This window comes from Bos indicus, chromosome 10, assembly GCF_029378745.1.
Source record: "Bos indicus isolate NIAB-ARS_2022 breed Sahiwal x Tharparkar chromosome 10, NIAB-ARS_B.indTharparkar_mat_pri_1.0, whole genome shotgun sequence".
In the NCBI taxonomy this organism is placed as follows: Eukaryota; Metazoa; Chordata; class Mammalia; order Artiodactyla; family Bovidae; genus Bos; species Bos indicus.
Genome location: NC_091769.1, coordinates 61813258 through 61832610, shown reverse-complemented (window position 1 = coordinate 61832610; position 19353 = coordinate 61813258). Strand labels below are relative to the sequence as shown.

Below are 19353 nucleotides of genomic sequence, written 5' to 3'. Positions count from 1 at the left end.
TACATGCATTTATTTTTTCTTTCTATATGTAGCTTAGATTTAGATCTTTAGGCCACCCAGAAATTTTTTGATAATGTTGATGATGATGGTGAAAGAGATCTTTCAAAAGAAAAGATTCCATTTCTCTTGCCAAATGGACATCAAATTATCCCATCACCACTTATGGAAACATATCATTTTCTCTGTTAATCTACATTGTGCCCTTTTACTATAAGATTAATTCCCATGGAGATGAGTCTCAGAGAAAAGACAACTGTTTTCTTTATACCTTTTTTCAAATGTCCCACAGTGAGGATATATCATTTATACAACTGGAAAAAAAGCTTTAGAGAGTAAAATTAAATTTTTTCAATTAAAAAAATTAGAAGTGGAAGGTCAGTAGCAAAGGATGCTTAGAGATTTTCAGACTCCAGAAGACTTCTCTTTTGCTGCTTTTCCTATTTCCCAACATTCTCATTTTCTGTAGCAAATAGCTAAGAAGCTTCTTGTATCTGCAGCACAGAACAGGGACAGAGCCGCCTCTAGGAAACCTGAGTTCTCAGCTTAGTTCTCATGCCCAGTTTCTCCAGGTTCAGGCTAAGGGTACCTCCCCTGTTCCCTAGAGCATGGGTCCCCAACCCCCAACCCCCAGGTGATTACAGGTCCATGGCCCATTAGAAACCCAGCCCCTCACAGCAGGCAGCTGGCAAGCCACTCCCCGTCACTCCCCATCCCTCTCATTACCACATGAGCCATCCCCCAGCCATTGTGGAAAAATTGTCCTCCACAAAACCAGTCTCTGACACCGAAAAGGTTGGGACCATTACACTAGAGCTTTTCTTTTCTCAACTTTGTTCTGATCCGGGTCCAGAGTCTATGACTCTCAGAGAAAATCGGCCTCTTTGTGAAATTATCCTCTCTCAGTTGTTGTTGATATTTAGTCGCTAAGTTGTTTCCAACTCTTTCACCACCCCAGGGACTGTAACCCACCAGGCTTCTCTGTCCATGGGGTTTTCCCAACAAGAATACTGGCGTGGGTAACCATTCCCTCCTCCAGGGGATCTTCCAGATCCAGGGGTTGAACCCATGTCTCCTGCATTGGCAGGCAGATTCTTGACCACTGAGCCACCAGGGAAGCCCTCTCTCTCTCAGAACCCAGATTCTATTGACCATTTAATAATCTCTCAGGCTCTTTCATCTCCTCCCCACTTCCTCCACCTTCTGCTTCTCACACAGATAGTCTAGGTATTAATGTAACTCTTCTTCATTCTCTCTAGTGATGTTTGGGCTCCAAATAGGGTATCTAGACAGGCAATAGTGGTAAATGAAGATCTGGCATCAAGCTGTGTGTGTGCTAAGTCACTTCAGTCACGTCTGACTCTTTGCAAGCCCTGGAACTGTAACCCTTCAGGCTCCCTTGTCCATGGGATTCTCCAGGCAAGAATACTGGAATGGGTTGCCATTTCTTTCTCCAGCGGATATTCATGACATAGGTATCAAAGGGCAGGCCGGTTCTTTACCACTAGCGCCACCCAGGAAGCCCGGGTGTCAAGGTGTCTTGGCTTAAATTCCACTTCAGTTATTTATTAGCTGTGTACCCTTGGAGAAGTTATTTTATCACTCAATCTCTTAATTGACTGTTTCCTAGCCTCTAAAATTATGATGGCTGTTAGAATCAAATGAATTGTTCCTTAGAAGTTTCTTAATATTGCCTGGAACATGGTCCATTCTCAGTAAATGTAAGTTGCACTTATGGTTATTATCTGATACTTATACTAAGAAACCTATTCACCCACTGTCATGAAAGAGATATCATATTTTGGCACATGTAAGTAATAAAATGTTCACTCCTTGAAAAAATCCAAAACAAGCCAGAAACACTGGCATCTATAACAATTGCTTTATATCACCATGATGAATCCACTCCTCCATTTCCCTTCAAAGTCTACTTTGGTAGTTGGGGAGGGGGCAGAGGCGTGTAGAAGTTGGAGGGAGGTCAGGGTGTTTGACATCCGGTTCAGTACAATGAACAACAGACACAATACTGGAAAGTAGAAGCTTAAGTGGCAAAGGAGACAGTGATAAGTCAGTCCTCAGGAATTCACAGCAAGAGTGGGCGAGTGTTAAATTTCCACATTCAAAGGAATCCAATTCATAGGATTCATTCCAATTCATAGACATTTGAGGGAGGGGGTTGAATTTCCACAAGGTAGGGGTGGGGATAAAATTCAAGTCTCTTATGCCCAGATCTAAGGGACAGAAACACTTGGAGTTACTCAAGAGGTAGAGCCCAGAAAGCCTTGCTGCACCACTTACCCCCAGTTGTTGGCTGCTAAGCAAGGTGCTGATGAGTGTTCAACTCTTCTTCTCTCTGCTGCGCTCCTTCTTGGCAACATTCATTATGAATAGCCTTATGGGCAGCTTTGGATCCTGCATTTGCTCTCACTCGGTGGTTTGCCACTTACTTCCTTTTAACATTCCTCCACCCTCTCCTTGGAAAACAGGTCTCTCCCAGAGCCACCTGCTCCTTCTCTTCTCAATACCCGTAGCCTTGCTCTCTGATTTCTCCATCAGCGATTTGGCTCTTGCCTGGGACTCAAACACAACTTCTGTTCAAATATTTTCCATGTGAACTTCTTGTTTGGAGCACATTGTGTTTCACTGGTGTGGACCGTTATTGGGATAGAAGAGGGTGATCAGGGCTGATACTTGAAAAGTCAAGTTTATATATCCAAATAAAGAGACCACATAAAGCCCTTCTTCCCAATGGGTTTCTGTCCCAAAAGCCTCAGGCTCAATGCAGAGGCAGTCATGACCAAGGAGGCTAGTGCTGAGTTGAGGCCAAAAATCAGCCTAGGAATGGACTGAGGCTCATAGTTGGCACACATGCCTTTAGATTCTCTCACATATACCCTCCGGGGTCTTCTTAACCTAGGTCATTGGCCTAAGAAAAGTGCCAGGCCAGGCCACAGTTCAACATCAACATGTGTACTAAACCACACCACACCCCACATGCAGCATGACAAGCCCTGGCTACTCGCAACCCACCGGAGTGTCCATCTCCTCCAGTGGAGTTCAGATAAGGGCTTTCAGCCTGGCTGTCTCCGCATGATTTCCGCCAGGTCGAGCATTCCAAAGAGAAACACATTTACCTACTTAAGGAGCCTCTTCTCTTGACTCTGACCTGGATGACTGTCCCAACCAAGGATACGTTGGCAAGATGTTGTGAATCAAGTGTGAGTTTAAATCCCAGTTTTATAATAGCTGTGTAGCCTTGAACTAATTCCTTCACATCACTCTACCTACTTCCTCCTTTGTGAAATGGAGCTAATAAAGCAAAGGGGTGTGAGAATCCATAGAAGGATAACCCACAAATAATAAGCGTGGGCAATTCCCTGAGAAGTATGCTAGTCCTACTATGATAGGAAATAGGGTTGATGTTACATATGGAGAGGTGGTCCCTCCTTCAATATTTAAGGGATGAGAGATCCACAGCCTAATAGGAAGTATGATCGGAAGCTGAGTTGGGAAAAATAGCTTTGTGAACTCAGAGTGTGGTATGTAAAAATTTGGAGCTGTGCCCTGGCACTTGATGTTTAGTGTCTAAAGCTTCCTGAGTTGAGACGATGATGTAGACAAAGGACAGCGGAACATAGCAGGAGCGTGTTCTAACGTGCACTGTGCTTTTGGACTTGTTACCGTTGCTCACGATGTCTGCTTGAAGGGGTCTGGCCACTGAAATGAGCAGTGGCCACCTCAGACGCCAGCTCATTGATTTGAGGGGATTTTGTGGCATCTCACTAGTGACTGCTAGCAGTGGCAACCACAGCCAACAAGAATGAGGTTACTTGGCAGACTTGGGTTCGGGTTTGATGCCTTAAGGCAATACTAATCCGGACTGACCCGTTGGACAGAAGTGTCTTCCCGGGGCCTTGGAGCTCTTGCACAGATATAACGCAGATGTAGAGGCATTCGATGTTTGCGTTTGAGAGAATGTGGTCTCATTTCATTTCCCAAGCTGGCAAACTGGTCCTACGTGTTAAGTGGTTAGCACGCTGCCTGGCACATTTTAAGGGCCCCATAAATGATGCTCATTATGATTAAACACGCGTGCCGCAGCAGCCGGAGGGCAAGGCAGTGCTCCTTGGCAGCTGGAGCTCTCTAAGGGGAGGGCGGCAGCTTAGGAGCTGAGAGAAGAGAGTGGAATCATTTAGTGGCTGACACATACCCAGTCACTACAAGGAATCTCCCATCCCAGCACAGAAGTCTGACCCAATTTTCCTGGCCTCCAGAGACTCTCTGGTTCCAGCCACAGATCCGAGCCGGGAGCATCCATCCTGTTAGCTGGCTGTGGTTGGGAGACATAGGGGGTGAACCAGAACTCACCCGGATTTTGGAGCCTTGAGCAATAGCTCATCTCCTCCAGCACTCTCTGGGGGTTGAAAGGCTGTGGGAAAGGGAGGAGAGAGGGCGTGGGGCACCTCACATGGTCAGGAAGGCCTCCCTTCCCTTGGAACTCATGACAGCCAGATCATGGGTTCATAGGGTTGTTTATCATCCTCAGTCTTGGAGAGACCATGCCCACATGACAGGGCTTTATAAGTTGGAAAGTACTTTCCACACGTACAAAATCTCCACCTGGGATTCAGCTGGAGGGCTTTCCAACCCTTGGAGCATAGGATCCTGTGTCAATGTTCTCAAAAGGGGATTCACGTCACTTAAGTCTCATTGGGGTGGAGGTACCACATTAGCTACGACCTCAGTTTGTAAGCCCTGGGACCCATGTTCTTGCCAGGACCCTTTCTGTATCTCTTAAGAAACAAAGCGACTAGACAGTGACTTGGGCTGGGCCAACCCAGGCGTGGATTCTCATAGCACCTATGAGCTGGAAGCACAGAGCTCTGAGGAGGGATAGAGGGAGGTAGGTGGACACGGGAGGTCATCAAGGACAGCATTCAGGAAGAGCCATATCATGTCCTTTTACAGATGTGCCAGCTGGAGCATAGGAAGACTCACCTACTCACCCAGATCCACCTCTTGCTGCACTAGGTCGTTGACCTCCTTTGGCCCTGGTGGCCTTCTATAAGCTTTAAGCAGTTTTACTTCTTATATGTAACTGTTTTTTCCAGCCACCAAAGCAAAGCCATTTAAATTGCTAACCTCAAATACACATGATGAACTTGGATATTTGTTTTTAGGTCTCCCTTTGACTACAGGGTCCTCATTCCACAGCTACTAAGGCACCCAACACCTGAGATGTCACTCATTCCCCAAACTTTTGAAACCCTGGTCCCACTCGCTTCACTTTTCTTATGTGAAGCTTTTATGTAAGCCCTTTTACTTCTCATCATCAATAACCTCTTCTATAATCCTGCATGCATGCTACATCGCTTCACTCGTGTCTGACTCTTTGCGACCCTATGGACTGTAGCTTGCCAGGCTCCTCTGTCCGTGGGATTCTCCAGGCAATAATACTGGAGTGGGTTGCCATGCCCTCTTCCAGGGGATCTTCCCAACCCAAGGGTCGAACCTGCATCTCTTATGTCTCCTGCACTGACAGGTGAGTTCTTTACCACTAGTGCCACCTGGGAAGCCCCTTCTATAATCCTGTCTCCTCTGTATTCACATGTAGGGGACCAGGTAAAGATGAAAAAATGGAGACCAGGACGGACTCTCCCTAGGTCATTCAACAGTACAGCCGAGAGAGACTTCCCTAGCGGTGCAGTGGATAAGACTCATGCTCCCAACACAGGAGGACCAGCTTCGATCCCTGGGTCACAGACCTAAGATCTCACATACCATAACTAAGCCTGAGGGCTTCAGTTACTGAGCCCACATGCTTTAGAGCCCCTGCGGGGCAGCTAGTGAAGTCAACACACAGGAATGAAGACCTGCACACCGCACCGAAGACCTGGTGCAGCCAAAAAAATTAAAATTTTTTTGAAAAAAAATTTTAAAATTCCACCTCAACTTAATTGTCAATACTACCCAAAATTCCCATTAAAAACAAACAAACAAAAACCAGAACAGCAGAGCAAGGGGAAGGAGCTGTCACCTCACCACTGCTCTTAAATCCATCCCCTCCTTTCCATTCCCCCAACCATTACCTTGCCAAGGCCTCCTGCCTGACCCCCATAGAATTTCATTCTTTCAGCAAATGATTGAGACAAAAGCCCTTGCCTCATGCCTAAGTGATCAATGAGGTGGGGGGTGGGGGGGTGCAGTGGCATCAAATCATTTACAAATGATAGCAAATGGGCAAAGAAAAAAGGAAAGTCAGAGGCTTCCTGATTTGTTCCACTGCTTCAGTCTTTCAGCTTCTCAGAGAGTCCTATACACTCCTGCTGGAGTGTCATATTCCTAATACTCCCCCAAACAGTACACTGTATTCCAGATTACTCTAGATGGGCATTCTAGCCCCTCCATGACCACAACCTCAAGGCCCTACTTCTTTACACACTGCCCCTGCCATCGGGCACCACTGCCCACTGTCCTTGTCCACTTCAGTGCCCGTACGCAGGGTGTTCTTTCTATGCAAAAGCCCAGCTTGGCTGCCACATCCCCAAGAAGCTTTCACCAACACCTCTGATGAAAAAGATTTTTCTCCACCTCTGCTATATACTCCCTAATCCATTTTTAGGACTAATTTTATGGAAAAGACACATGTTACAAGATTCCAGGACTTCACAATTTCTTTTAGGTAATGAAAAGCCCAGTGATGGTCAATGAACATGGAAGCCCTTGGATTATCCACTTCTAGGCACATTTTTGAAAGCCAACCCTTGTCCAAGGAACATCCACAATTCACCTTTTCTGAACCACAGCCAAGTTCTAGGCATTGAAGAGCAAAATACAGCATGTAAAAAAGAACAACAATATAAAACCATGGTCCCTGGCCTGAGTTTACATTTTGAGCAGTCCCTGGGAAGGCTGCAGTGTGCATCAGCTGAAAAGCACTTATTAAGCCCTGTTTTTTTCAGAGTTTCAGCTTTTGATTACATATCACTGCATGTGATACACATCATAAATATATTTCATAACATGACTGTGAGCATCATTATCTTTCCTACTTTACATATTGACTCTGGTTCTTCTTAGCCCACAATGTCTTTCTCATACCCTCTTTTCAGCACCCTACTAGGGTTCCTTTCTTTCTGCTCCAACCCTATGATTTCCCACTGCTTTGAACTTCTTTCAGGAACTTGTAAATTCAGCACCACACACATTAGTTCTTCCTCACATGGTTCAGAAGTGTGACACTCAGTGGCTTTGGAGTTTGTAGCAGGGAGAGCTAGCTGACCACCAAAGCTATGTGCTCTTCCATCTGGTTGAGTTGTTGTGGGACGCAGCTACTCAGTCACTCCATTTCCCGACCCTTTTGCCTCTTCTTGGGGCTATGAAACTAATTGTGGTCACTGAACTAAAAGGGGTTTGTACTGATTTGGGGCAGGGATTGTTACAGTATCTTCTATGCAATCATCACTTTCTCTTTATCTCCATTGACAAGTTTGGATGCCAGAAGTTGGAAACAGCAGGGCTTTGGGATGGAAAGGACTAGATTCCTGAGTCATCAGTTCAGTTCAGTTCAGTCACTCAGTCGTGTCCGACTCTTTGTGACCCCATGAACTGCAGCACACCAGGCCTCCCTGTCCATCACCAACTGCCGGAGTCTACCCAAACCCATGTCCGTTGAGTCGGTGATGCTGTCCAACAATCTCATCCTCTGTCGTCGCCTTCTCCTCCTGCCCTCAATCTTTCCCAGCATCAGGGTCTTTTTAAATGAGTCAGCTCTTCGCATCAGGTGGCCACAGTATTGGAGTTTCAGCTTCAACATCAGTCCTTCCAATGAACACCCAGGACTGATCTCCTTTAGGATGGATTGGTTGGATCTCCTTGCAGTCCAAGGGACTCTCAAGAGTCTTCTCCAACACCACAGTTCAAAAGCATCAATTCTTCTGCGCTCAGATTTCTTTATAGTCCAACTCTCACATCCATACATGACTATTGGAAAAACCATAGCCTTGACCAGACAGACCTTTGTGGCAAAGTAATGTCTCTGCTTTTGAATATGCTGTCTAGGTTGGTCATACCTTTCCTTCCAAGGAGCAAGCGCCTTTTAATTTCATGGCTGCAATCACCATCTGCAGTGATTTTGGAGCCCAGAAAAATAAAGTCAGCCACTGTTTCCACTGTTTCCCCATCTATCTGCCATGAAGTGATGGGACCAGATGCCATGATCTTAGTTTTCTGAATGTTGAGCTTTAAACCAATTTTTCACTCTCCTCTTTCACTTTCATCAAGAGGCTCTTTAGTTCTTCACTTTCTGCCATAAGGGTAGTGTCATCTGCATATCTGAGGTTGTTGATATTTTTCCCAGCAATCTTGATTCCAGCTTGTGCTTCTTCCAGCCCAGCGTTTCTCATGATGTACTCTGCATATAAGTTAAATAAGCACGGTGACAATATACAGCCTTGATGTACTCCTTTCCCTATTTGGAACCAGTCTGTTGTTCCATGTCCAGTTCTAACTGTTGCTTCCTGACCTGCATACAGATTTCTCAGGAGGCAGGTCAGGTGGTCTGGTATTCCCATCTCTTTAAGAATTTTCCACAGTCTATTGTGATCCACACAGTCAAAAGCTTTGCCATAGTCAATGAAGCAGAAGTAGATGTTTTTCTGGAACTCTCTTGCTCTTTTGATGATCCACCAGATGTTGGCAATTTGAACTCTGGTTCCTCTGCCTTTTCTAAAACCAGCTTGAACATCTGGAAGTTCACGGTTCATGTATTGCTGAAACCTGGCTTGGAGAATTTTGAGCATTACTTTACTAGCATATGAGATGAGTGCAATTGTGTGGTAGTTTGAGCATTCTTTGGCATTGCCTTTCTTTGGGATTGGAATGAAAACTGACCTTTTCCAGTCCTGTGGCCACTGCTGAGTTTTCCAAATTTGATGGAATATTGAGTGCAGCACTTTCACAGCATCATCTTTCAGGATTTGAAATAGCTCAACTGGAATTCCATCACCTCCACTATCTTTGTTCATAGTGATGCTTCCTAAGGCCCACTTGACTTCACATTCCAGGATATCTGGCTCTAGGTGAGTGATCACACCATTGCGATTATCTGGGTCATGAAGATCTTTTTGGTACAGTTCTACTGTGTATTCTTGCCACCTCTTCTTAATATTTTCTGCTTCCGTTAAGCCCCTACCATTTTCTGTCCTTTATTGAGCCCATCTTCGCATGAAATGTTCCCTTGGTATCTCTAATTTTCTTGAAGAGATCTCTAGTCTTTCCCATTCTATTGTTTTCCTCTATTTCTTTGCATTAATCGCTGAGGAATAACCTTCCAGGAAAGGGCAACTGACCAGGAATATCTTCAGACTTTGGACAAAAAATAAGCTTTTAATAAGTTAAACCACTGAGACTAAAACGAAGTTAGGTAAATCTAAAACTGAATCCTATCTCTGCCACTTGAAAGCTGTGTAATGTTGGGAAGATTATTTACCCTTCTGGACCTCAGATTCTCCATCGAAAAGGGGGGATCAACAGTATCTAACTTTGCAGAATGGTTATGAGGCATAAATAAGGTATTTAGGAAGTACTTAAGACATTGAAGAAACCAAATATTTTCTGTATCTTTGTGTGTGTGCACTGGGCTCTCATGCAGTTGCCTCATGTGTGTTAAATCTTGCTTATAGATGGTAAACCCCTGGAGAAGTAGTTCAATGATGTAGATTACTTCCGTGTTTGCCATTAAAATCTAGCACATTTCGATGTTTGGCAAAACTAATACAATATTGTAAAGTTTAAAAATAAAATTAAAAAAAAATCTAGCACAGTGCAAAGTGCATAGAAGATCTCAATAGTTGTTATTGTTGTTAGTCACAAAGTTGTGTCCAGCTCTTTCGAGACCCCATGGACTGTAGCCCAGGAGGCGCCCCTATCCATGAGATTTCCCAGGCAAGAATATTGGAGTGGGTTGCCATTTCCATTTCTAATAAATATTTACTAAGAGGCAAAAACCAACTTGGTTTAAAGCTTAGGCAAAACTATCTTCCTGTGGTACCTTTTTGGTCGTCTCCCCTCCTTGGCCACCCACAACCCACTCCATCACATAGCTCCCTTTATTCTCTTCCACCTACGACCCTCTCCCACTACCAGTTCCTTTGGCTTCCCACCAATCCACAACCTTTAAAGTGTATTTTCATGTAAACTTGTTTGTTCAATATGTGAGTTAATGGGTGTATCTATTTGGATAAAATATTTTTGTGGTTTGTTTACAATGCAGCAGAAGCAAGACAGGGAAGGGAGGGGCCGATTACTGAGCTTTTTGGAAACAGTGAGGAAACCATGTTGGAGGTGACCTTGTTTCATATTTTTGTAAATGAGCTGTAGACACGAGTTTCATGATGAAATCTCTTATGATGAAGTTGGATGATATTGCTAAACACTTCTGCCCAGTATAAAATATCAAGTTGATGAAGAACAACCATCTCATTAGATTGGTATGTTGAGACTTTGGGAATTGTGTCAATGTGTTTTCAAAAAGAGAACACATATTTGAAGAGTAAGAGCAATGAAAAAGTGGTGGGTTATCTGAAGTCAGTTTAAGCCATCAGAGTTTAGGTTATCTCTAAAATATTCAGTCTCTGCCCCCTCACTATTGAAGAGGCAGTTGAAGCTTCTTTTAAGTCTTATCATGTTTGACATGCTTTTTGCACGTGAACATACTCCCTAACCTCTTCCAATGTAAGTGCTATAAGAAAAACAGGGTAACACAAAGTATCCTGATAATAGTAGATAGAGAACAAATGCCCAACCAGTGGAGGCAAACTTTTTTCATAAGTCTTATTCATGAAAAATTTTTAAATGTTTGGACTTCACTTTAAAAAGAGTGTGCACACACACACACACAGCTGCACATATACCATCAGGGAATGTAATATCTACAACTATAGTAAAGCATTTAAAAAATTATTTCCCTGAAATAGGAATTTCATCTAGTGAAAGGTAAAATTTCAGAAACTATATATATAATATGAAATTATATATTATATAAATATTATATACTGTTCATTATAAATACATATATTATTAATTATATATAATAATACTATATATACAATTTTATATATTATAGAAAATTTGGGCTTTTGATCATATTTTATGTGAGATTAACACTGGTGGTGTGGAGTGGAGGCAGGCTGGGTGGTGTAACTGAATGATTTGAAAGTGAAGTGCATGGGAATCAGTCTCAGACAAGGAAGAGTAAACAAAGAGGGCATCCACCAGGACGTCACTGCCTTAAGTGTGGTCTGCAGGCTGCACCGAGCACCAGACCAGGGCAAGGGAAGTGAGGCACTCTACTTGAGTGCACCAAAAACACTCAGGAACCCAAATAAGTAATATTTTAAAAGTTCAAATTGAAACTGTCACCAGCAAAGCCCATTAACAATTCCAGGGAAATAAAAATAGAATCTGGGTAATAAAATGGTGTGCTCTGCTCAGTAACTCAGTCCAGTCTGACTTTTTGCAACCCCTTGGACTGTAGCCTGCCAGGCTCCTCTGTTCATGGGATTTCCCAAACAAGAATACTGGAGTGGGTTGCCATTTCCTATGCCAGGGCATCTTCCTGTCCCAGGGATAGGTCTCTTGCACTGGCTGGTGGATTCTTCACCACTGAGCCACCTGAGAAGCCCAGGTAAGAAAATGATGGTGTTATAATTTAGAGATTTAACGATGGATCAGCTTTCTCCATCTGCCAGCTGGTATTGGGGTCAGGGTGTATTAAATAGGAAGATTAAATGTTTTCGTATTGGGGCTGATACCCAAAAAACTTCCTGTTTGCACCCTAATGGGCTACCCCCAAATAAGAGGGTTGCAGAAAGTGAGAATACCTCACAGTTTCCAAAGGGGGATGACAAGATCTTGGACACTACTCTCAAAGGCACATTGTCCGAAAAGAAGAATTATGGGGCCTAAAGGCATGGGGAGAAGCTCTGCTCTTCTACTCATGGTTATGACAGTGACCCAAACCAGCAAGAGATAGTTATAGAAGATGGACCTTCACCCCTAATTGCCCCTCAAGAAGGAAGAATAAGACACAGGGCCAAGGAAGGATTAAAACTCATTATCCAGGTCCTGGGAAATAGAATCTGATAATAAAATCGAATCGTTTTTTCCTTTGTGCTTAGTTTCACTTGATCGAAGGGTACTGCGTGCAGCGGCCTTCTACCCAGCAATTCAGATGAGAGTTCCTAGTGTGAAGCAGCTGCACCTGATATTTGAGCGTGGCGTAGGTCTTGCAGAAGCTCTGCGCATGACACCAGGGATCAGCAGACCTGGTGCACAGAGGATGCGCGCCCAGCACGGTGATCTGAGGCTTGAGCAGTGACACAGACGCTCACGCACACGCACACGCACACGCGCACACCCTCAGACGCACAAGAGCTCCGCCCCTTTCCGCTGACAGAAACATAAAACCTTGCGTTTGGCTATTACCTGTGTTCTTTTCTGAGGAGCCTGGGCTCTCGCACCTCTCTATTCTTTGATGAAGAACGAAACTTTCCTTCTCTTCCGAACCGAACTCGGCCTGGTTCTATAGGCGTAAGTGACTTGGACAGAAGGACTTTTGTTGTGGTCTGATGCAGGAGGCTTGATAACAAAACTGTGAACTGTGGGTTCGCTGCCTATTTTTGTAAATAAGGTTTTATTGGAGCATTATTGGCGTCCTGTGGGTGTTTGATAGAAGTGCATAATATCAGATCCCACCCCAGAACTTTGAATTCATAATCTGCGTTTTAACAAGATTTGTGACTAATATGTGTGTTCATTACAGTCTGAACTGCTCTAGAGAAGGACTGTGTTAGAGATTCCAAGAAAGGCTAAACTGGCACTTGGCTGCCCCAGGCAGGCTAATAATTTAGTGGCTTCAACTAGATACCGTCTAAGTATTATTTAAAATTTACTTAGTAGAGGCAGGCAGGAAGCACTTGATTTTTTTTTCAAGTAAAATGGGTCTCTTCATATTCAACTTTGGGAATTTATTACATGCATTGAATGTAACATAACATTTAAACTTATTTGGAATGATTTATTTCACATCTTTTCTGTCATCAATAATTGGATTGTCCTTCACAGTGAAGTACATGGGAATGTAATTGAGCATTCTTATTAAAACGTATTTTAAAACTTCTTTTTCTGCCTTTCATACTGGCAACCATATCCCACTTTTCTGTAGTTCTTTTATCTTTGGTTTTTCCTTTGTGGTTTTCTGAACCAGAAAACATCTTGAGAGCCATATTAGAGGCTTTTATTTTCGGTAACAGAATGGATCACCTATTCCTGATAAGAGGAGCAATGTTGTCATTTCAGCATTTCAGGGTTGAGTGGTGTGAGGCTGGAGGCAGGTCAGCTGGCTTGGTGGTAGCTGGTCTCATATCTCACCATGTAGTTTGCATACTCTTAGTAGAAACTGTTTCTTGAAATGAGTTTTCATTTTCACTCCAGATAACTGTCTGCTTCAAAAGAACTAAATTATCTTTTCCAGTTTTGTAAAAATGATATGAGGAAACTTGAGCTAGCTGGGCTATGTTTCTGATTTAGATATTTTTAGGGGGTTTCTCTAACATTTTGTTATGAACACACTTCACATTGAGGATGTTGACTCCTTGAGAACTACCCAGGCAACAACTGCAGTCTTCCCCCTGCTTAGAGTAACAATCGTAGGATAGGTTAATGAGACCAGGCAAGCGCCGGGCTACAACCACACCTCACTGCCACTTGATTGTTCCTTTCTGATGCTGCACCCCAAACTCTAGGGAGAAGATGCAGCTTGCAGAGTCAGGTAATGTTAAGGTTAACATTGTTATGTGATAACACAACATCTTGTAGACCAGCATTGTTAACTGTGGATTGAATGCATATCAGAATTACCTGGTAAATTTTCCTAAGAAAACAATTATCTGTTGAATTTTCTTGAGCTGCCAGACTTTCCCAATGAGCCTAATGATTTAGAGCACTGGTTTTCAGACTTGGCAGCAAATTGGAATCACGTGGAGTCTTAAAACTAATAATGGCAGGGTCTCAGCTGGAGGGACTCTGAATTGATGGACTGGATTCCGAATTGTGGCCAGGACACCAAGTTTTTGAAAAAATTACTAGAGTCATTTTAACGTGTGGCTGAGGTTGAAAACCACTGATGTGGATTCTTTGTGATAAAAAAGTGGAGATATATATTAATATGGTCTTCTAGGTGGTGCTGGTGGTAAAGAACCCACCTGCCAGTGCGGAAGACATAAGAGACACAGATTCGATCCCTAGGTCAGGAAGATTCCCTGGAGGAGGGTACGGCAACCCACTCCAGTATTCTTGCCTGGGGAATTCCATGGACAAAGGAGCAGGCTATAGTCCATGGGGCTACAAAAAGTCAGACACGACTGAAGTGACTTAGCATATATTAATATATTATTAACATAAAATAAATTACCATGATTAATACATATATATTGATTACCCTGATTAATGCAATTACATGTATATATGTTCTGCTTTATTGACTATGCCAAAGCCTTTGACTGTGTGGATCACAATAAACTGTGGAAAATTCTTAGAGATGGGAATACCAGACCACCTGACCTACCTCTTGAGAAACCTATATGCAGGTCAGGAAGCAACAGTTTGAACTGGACATGGAACAACAGACTGGTTCTAAATAGGAAAAATACTACATCAAGGCTGTATATTGTCACCATACTTTTTAACTTATATGCAGAGTACATCATGAGAAACGCTGGGCTGGAAGAAGCACAAGCTGGAATCAAGATTGCTGGGAGGAATATCAATAACCTCAGATATGCAGATGACACCACGCTTATGGCAGAAAGTGAAGAGGAACTAAAAAGCCTCTTGATGAAAGTGAAAGAAGAGAGTGAAAAAGTTGGCTTAAAGCTCAACATTCAGAAAACAAAGATCATGGCATCTGGTCCCATTACTTCATGGGAAATAGATGGGGAAACAGTGGAAACAGTGTCAGACTTTATTTTTTGGGGCTCCAAAATCACTGCATATGGTGACTGCAGCCATGAAATTAAAAGACACTTACGCCTTGGAAGGAAAGTTATGACCAACCTAGATAGCATATTCAAAAGCAGACATTACTTTGCCAACTAAGGTTCGTCTAGTCAAGGCTATGGTTTTTCCTGTGGTCATGTATGGATGTGAGAGTTGGACTGTGAAGAAGGCTGAGTGCCGAAGAATTGATGCTTTTGAACTGTGGTGTTGGAGAAGATTCTGGAGAGTCCCTTGGACTGCAAGGAGATCCAACCAGTCCATTCTAAAGGAGATCAGTCCTGGGTGTTCTTTGGAAGGACTGATGCTAAAGCTGAAACTCCAATACTTTGGCCACCTGATGCCAAGAGTTGACTCATTGGAAAAAAACTCTGATGCTGGGAGGGATTGGGGGCAGGAGGAAAAGGGGACGACAGAGGATGAGATGGCTGGGTGGCATCACTGACTCGATGGACATGAGTTTGGGTGAACTCCAGGAGTTGGTGATGGATAGGGAGGCCTGGCGTGCTGCAATTCATGGGGTCACAAAGAGTCGGACACGACTGAGCGACTGAACTGAACTGATGTACATATGAGTCTAGACTACCTAGACAAAGATACATATGTACAAATATACATATGTTTAGAAAATAACATAACAAATAATCCCCAAATATCAGTAGTTCAGTGCAATAAAATTTCTTTTGAGTGTAGGGGACTATACATGTGGTTTTTTGGCTTGATCTGGAACTGGCATATAACAGTTCTCCTGACATCTCAGTGGTTAGAAACCATCATCTGACCTAAACCTAACTGCAGAGGAAGTTAGGAGAGGCAGTGTTTCTGTGGGCCCAAGAGGGAAAATCAGGGTTGGTAAGCCTCTAGTCAGTTTCTGCCGTATGTCAATACTATGAAAATGTTTACAGTGCCTTTATTAAACAACCATGGGCTCACAGATTGTGTCAACATTTTAAATTAATTTTTGTGAATTATATTTGTCTTACATTTGTAGATCAATAAGACTCTAAAGGACCTTTTAGTTATAATTTTCAATAAGAATTACCTTGGAGGAAGTGATTAGAGAGACCCCAAGCTCTCTAGCTCTGCTTTAACCCAAGCAGCTCTGCCTATATTTTGTATGTTAGATTTCAGGGTAATATTTATTTAAACTTAAGATTCTAAATGGAAGTCTCCACTGAAAACCACTACTTGTAAGTATTAGGTGGGGGAGATAATGTTAGAATGGCATTTCTAATTTCTAACGGGGTTTCTTTATGATCTAACCCAGATCATAAAGATCTTGACAAGGCACCTCGTGGATGTCAAAGATGAATTTACTGTAGACTCATATTTTGTCCTCTCATTCCTAGGACTGTGAGAAGTGGGGACCCCTACACCCTGTTTCTTCCTTCAGGAGTCTACAAATTCTAACCACATCCTCACTGAAGATACAACTGGGAAAGAGCTGCTCTGTCTAGAAACCTATCTTCGTTCATTTGTTGGTACTGCTTCATGCAGGTGGCATAAGGTAAGTGCTCACAAAACATTTGCTGATAAACACAAAAGGAAGGAGAAGAGGAGGGACATAAGAAGTGGGTTAATCTTCTGCATGGGTTTTTCCTATTCTCATTTGTATTTTTATTTCTTCCACTCTGTCATTGATCCATTGAATACATATTAAGTGCCTACTAAGTGCCAGGTCAGTCCACTGAAGATGGTTGCTCTCTTGCTCTCTGACCATCCCCTGCTCCACCTACATCCTACTCACACAGACGTGCTTGCTCCCTGCCACAGCTAGTGATTCTTCGAGTCCTTAGCATGAAATGACTCCACCTGCTCATTTATTAAAGGGAAACATCAGCCGTCATGATGGTTGTTAACCTGAGGGGCTATAAGCAATATGCCCCAGTCCTGATTTCCCTGGTAACTGATAAGCCAGCCTGACATCAATTCACCCATAAATGGTAGCCTCCTTTTCCCCTGAGCAGCTAAGATTACTGCCATGGCCTGCCTAACAGCCAGCCAGCTATCGAGACATCAGCCATACATGGTGGCTGGTCACTCTGGGACATTTTGCTGTGGACCTGTAAGATCCCCTATCCAATAAATGTTGATGTTGTTACTGAACACAAGTTCCTATGCCCAGTGTACAGTGAGGCCAAACAATACCAAACAATGGAGTTTACAGCAGAGAAAGGTTAATTGCAGGTCGATCCAAGGAAATGGGTGACTCATGGCCCCACAAATCCTGAACTCCCCGAAGGGTTTCAGCAAAGTATTTTTAAAGGACAGGTGAGGGAGTGGGGTGTGGTGGGGTTTTTGATCAGCTTATGGACAATTCTGATTGGTTGATGTTGAAGTAATAGGGTGGTTAAATTTATTAATCCTTAGGCCTCTAGGTCTGGGAGTGCTACATGCTCATGATCATCAAGTGGGTTCATTTGTTCCATTTGCTGGTGGATTTTCGAATCTGAGGGGGTTATAAGGGCTTTCCACGTGGTGCAGTGGTAAAGAATCCATCTGCCAATGCAGGAGACACAAGAGATCCCTGGGTCTGGAAGATCCCATGATGTTGAAAATGACAACCCACTCCAGTATTCTTGCCTAGGAAATCCTATGGACAGAGGAGCCTGGTGAGCTACAGTCCATAGGGTCGCAGAAGAGACATGACTGAGCACACATGCATATACTTTAGCATCTGAAAAACTCGGGAAATATGGGGTACTATTATCTGGGTACTTCAGAGAGGAGATAAACCAGAGGATAGGGGGCAGTCTTCCTAGACAGTCCCCAGAGTCCAGCTCAGGGCTCTTTCTTTAGTCTTGAGACTGGGCAACTACAAGACTTGCAGCCCTGTGGATGCAGTCCAAAAATTGACAAGCCAGCTATGAGGCTGAGGAAACTCCCATGAGTGTTGATGTTGGGAAATGGAAAGCTGAGGGAGTAGTCCTGAGGTGGCTGTCCACTAGCATGTGGGGCCCCATGGCAGCTGACTGCTGTGAGAAGTGTCTTTCTCATCCATTATATCGATGCTATTCTGCTAACCTCAGAATCTGTTTCTAGTGTAAAAGTAGCAGTCTCATGCTTATTTGACAGTACAGGGATGGTTGGTGAATACAGACACAATGAAAGGACCCAGATTTGTACAAAATACAAGAATACCCCAACCCAGCACTCCTAAACAATCACAGAAACAGACTTTAGGGATATTTGCTCAGGTACAGGATTGTGAATTGGACATGGCCAGTTACCTGGAAGGTTTTGGTTGGGGCTTGTGGCAGGGGGCAAAATAATAGGAGTACCCTAGGGCTTCTGGCCTCAGCTATGGAAGAAGGCAGAGTAATGATACCCTGTGATGGACCCACATCAATATACAGTCTCTAATGTGTTTTAATGGGCTTCCCTGTTGGTTCAGATGGTAAAGAATCCACCTGCGATGCAAGAGATGTGGGTTTGATCGCTGAGTTGGAAAGATCCCCTGGACCAGGAAATGGCAACCCACCCCAGTATTCTTGCCTGGGAAATCCCATGGACAGAGGGGCCTGGTGGGGTACAGTCCCTGGGGTCACAAAAGACTCAGACATGACTGAGCATGCACATGCAACAGATTTTACCTGTCTTCCACCCAGCCTCACTTAAGACCCTAAGGTCATTAATCCAGGCTACCCACTGGAGAAAGGCACCGTTACCCTGTGGCCTGTCGTTACACTGCCTCTCCAGATTTCGGCATGGCCATGTGGACTAAGGGTGGACTGGCAGGATGCAGGCCCCAGTGCCGAAATCATAGGCAAGGGTGGTGGTAATTCAGAGTGCCGTTACTGCTTGTATTTTGCTTAGTGGTCGTGATCTCCATTGTTTTGTGCCTATTAAACATCTTATGCTTTGTCCAGAGTCTTAGTGGCAGGAATTTGTTCTTAGACTGGGCAATAATGGTGGTCTCACTGAAAAATGGGCCTGATTGCTGGGTCTACAGTGAAATGCCATTGTCGTCCTCCATGGGGCTTCCCTGAAAAATTGACCCAGTAAGTGCCTGGCTTACTTTTTGTACTCTTGAGCTGTCTTTGGGTTTCCCACATGGCAGTAGTGTAAAGAACCCACCTGCCAGTGCAGAAGACATAAGAGATGTGGGTTTGATCCCTGGGTCAGAAAGATCTTCTGGAGAAGGTCATGGCAACTGACTACAGTATTCTTGCTGGTAGAGTCCCATGGACAGAGGAGTCTGGTGGGCTGTGGTCCATAGGGTCACAGAGTCGGACACTACTGAAGTGATTTAGCATGCACACACGCCTGAGTTACTGTTATCTGTATTGCGTTTGTGGTGTC

At 43.8% G+C, this 19353-nt stretch overlaps 1 long non-coding RNA gene across 1 annotated transcript in view; it reads left to right on the top strand.

Annotated features, from left to right (window-relative positions):
* LOC139185158 (uncharacterized) overlaps nucleotides 1–17906 on the top strand; it is a 63720-nt gene extending 45814 nt beyond the window's left edge. Inside the window, exon 4 of the long non-coding RNA XR_011568685.1 lies at nucleotides 16401–17906. This is a non-coding gene — a long non-coding RNA (uncharacterized lncRNA). The remainder of the gene's footprint in view (nucleotides 1–16400) is intronic.
* The last annotated feature ends 1447 nt before the right edge of the window (nucleotides 17907–19353 follow it).